General features: G+C 56.2%; 1 non-coding gene across 1 annotated transcript in view; it reads right to left on the bottom strand.

The window, feature by feature from the left end:
- Positions 1–721, bottom strand: part of LOC126430956 (small subunit ribosomal RNA) — a 1,909-nt gene extending 1,188 nt beyond the window's left edge. The window contains exon 1 of the ribosomal RNA XR_007577449.1: positions 1–721. This exon is cut by the window's left edge and continues 1,188 nt beyond it. This is a non-coding gene — a ribosomal RNA (small subunit ribosomal RNA).
- Between the last annotated feature and the right edge of the window lie 2,301 nt (positions 722–3,022).

Genomic DNA, 3,022 nt, shown 5'->3' with positions numbered 1-3,022 from the left:
CAGGACGTCCCACGATACATGCCAGTTAAACACCGACGGGCGGTGAACCAACAGCGTGGGACACAAATCCAACTACGAGCTTTTTAACCGCAACAACTTTAATATACGCTATTGGAGCTGGAATTACCGCGGCTGCTGGCACCAGACTTGCCCTCCAATAGATACTCGTTAAAGGATTTAAAGTGTACTCATTCCGATTACGGGGCCTCGGATGAGTCCCGTATCGTTATTTTTCGTCACTACCTCCCCGTGCCGGGAGTGGGTAATTTGCGCGCCTGCTGCCTTCCTTGGATGTGGTAGCCGTTTCTCAGGCTCCCTCTCCGGAATCGAACCCTGATTCCCCGTTACCCGTTACAACCATGGTAGGCGCAGAACCTACCATCGACAGTTGATAAGGCAGACATTTGAAAGATGCGTCGCCGGTACGAGGACCGTGCGATCAGCCCAAAGTTATTCAGAGTCACCAAGGCAAACGGACCGGACGAGCCGACCGATTGGTTTTGATCTAATAAAAGCGTCCCTTCCATCTCTGGTCGGGACTCTGTTTGCATGTATTAGCTCTAGAATTACCACAGTTATCCAAGTAACGTGGGTACGATCTAAGGAACCATAACTGATTTAATGAGCCATTCGCGGTTTCACCTTAATGCGGCTTGTACTGAGACATGCATGGCTTAATCTTTGAGACAAGCATATGACTACTGGCAGGATCAACCAGGGAGCTGCGTCAACTAGAGCTGAGCAGCCGGCCGCCCGGGAGTGTGTCCCGGGGGCCCGCGCGAACACGCAAGCGTCCGCTCAATTATTCTGCAAACAGGAGGAGGCTGAGCTCCCCTGCACAACACACCTCGAAACCCTCTCAGGTCCCGGCGGCGCGCAGCGCCGTCCTAAGTACTTGGTCGGGTTCGAGAGAGGCGCAATCGCCCGGAGTTAGGCGAGTAGACGCTTTAGGTGCGACCACCCGTGCTCCCAACTGAGCTTGCCGCTGCCGACAGAGGCCCGGGAGCGTGCTGTCGTGGCATTGCCGGCGGGAGACAACACGCGCCACCTACGGTGACCGGCAGCTCCAACGCCAGCGCCACAGAAGGACAAAAGCCCTACTTGGGTGCCGAAGCGAACTCTCCCAGCACAGCGCACGCGCCAACACGTCCGCACAGCTGCGATACAAACCACCTGCGAGAACCGCTGGGGCGACCGAGCAGCAGACGGCGTCGCGGCGCCGAGCGCCGGGCGGCGGCGCATCCTCAGCGCACAAAGTCCTCAATCGGACCAGCACACTGCAGATGGCCACCGCGCTTCGCACCGGGCCCGCGAGGACCTACTTTGGCCGCAAGGCGCCGCGAGCAGGGGGCGCCGGCGCGCAGCTGCGCCGCCTGCCGCGTCCGTCGGCCGGCGCGCCTGCCACCGGCCGCCCCCACCAGCCGGCTGTAGCGCGTGCGCCCACGCACCGCGCTGCCAGCACGCCGGGCGGCCCCCCCTCACCGGCCGGGGACGGTCCCACCCAGCCACCGCCGCGTATCGCCTCACACCCAGATCCCCTTTCACGTTCGTGGGCATGGTGGGTCCCCTTTCACGTTCGTGGGCATGGTGGGTATCCCTGAAACAACCGGTTAATAGCTCGACCGATCGTCGCCAACACTGATTCACCTCTAGCGAGAACAACCGCACCACAACGGGTTACCGGTTGTTCATTTGCGTAACGTCACCAGCAAACGTACACGTCCATCGCCATTTGCAACGAGTATTGCATGCCTGTGTCAGGTGTCACAACACACTACGTCTGCCCACATAGACGCAACAACATGTGCACGCCTAGAGAACACGTGGAAGGTAGACCCCGTACGTATGCGGTGTCCATTGCGCGAACGACTGTCAGCCCGCCTCTGCAGCATGTCGCAGATGTGGAACGCGGTGCAACATGCTATCACGGTGTGTGAGAAGAGACGACTACGTCCGAATACACGCTCCACTACATCAACAGACTGCTCATGCTGATCGCCATCCAGGGCGTCCGTTCCTCCCACACGTCTGTATGGCGTACCACACTGCAATCCAGCTCTTATAGGGAGACGACACGTAGCTGCGTGCACAATATTTGGACTGTATGGTCCGCCGTTGCTAGGCGCTGTCGTCATACGGTCACATGGGCCACGATGTATCATTCAGTACATACGGAGCAATGTGCAGTACAGTTTGTGGGTTTTGCGTACATCGGCGGACAGGTGACAGGCCGTACCACAACGTAGGCTGAGTACGTCGGCATGCGAAGGGCATTGAACATGCAAACTTCTCACCGACCAGCTTGCGAAGGCAGGGGGGAAGGGGGGGGGGGCATGTACGTCCTGCTGCTATCCACACTACAGTGTATAGCAGGAGCATGTGGAAAGTCAGCAACACCTGCAAGGTGTTTAACATGACGCGATACACAGGGGGACCGGGCAGTGCGAGTAGCGAACTATATTGCGAGGGTTGCGGTTAGGCAACACTACACTACTTTAACGGGTTGCATAACAATTACAGAGCAGGTTCAGCGACAACGTGCGTCAGGTTAAGGCGCAATATAGTTTAGGTTACGGCGCACTTTAGGTTAGGTTAAGGCACATTATAGGTTAGGTTAAGGCACAACATGGGTTACGTTAAGGCACAACATGGGTTACGTTAAGGCACAACATGGGTTAGGTTAAGGCACAACATGGGTTAGGTTAAGGCACAACATGGGTTAGGTTAAGGCACAACATGGGTTAGGTTAAGGCACAACATGGGTTAGGTTAAGGCACAACATGGGTTAGGTTAAGGCACAACATGGGTTAGGTTAAGGCACAACATGGGTTAGGTTAAGGCACAACATGGGTTAGGTTAAGGCACAACATGGGTTAGGTTAAGGCACAACATGGGTTAGGTTAAGGCACAACATGGGTTAGGTTAAGGCACAACATGGGTTAGGTTAAGGCACAACATGGGTTAGGTTAAGGCACAACATGGGTTAGGTTAAGGCACAACATGGGTTAGGTTAAGGCACAAC

Source organism: Schistocerca serialis, unplaced genomic scaffold (assembly GCF_023864345.2).
Source record: "Schistocerca serialis cubense isolate TAMUIC-IGC-003099 unplaced genomic scaffold, iqSchSeri2.2 HiC_scaffold_1072, whole genome shotgun sequence".
Taxonomy (NCBI): domain Eukaryota; kingdom Metazoa; phylum Arthropoda; class Insecta; order Orthoptera; family Acrididae; genus Schistocerca; species Schistocerca serialis.
This window is presented reverse-complemented; position numbering and strand designations above follow the sequence as displayed.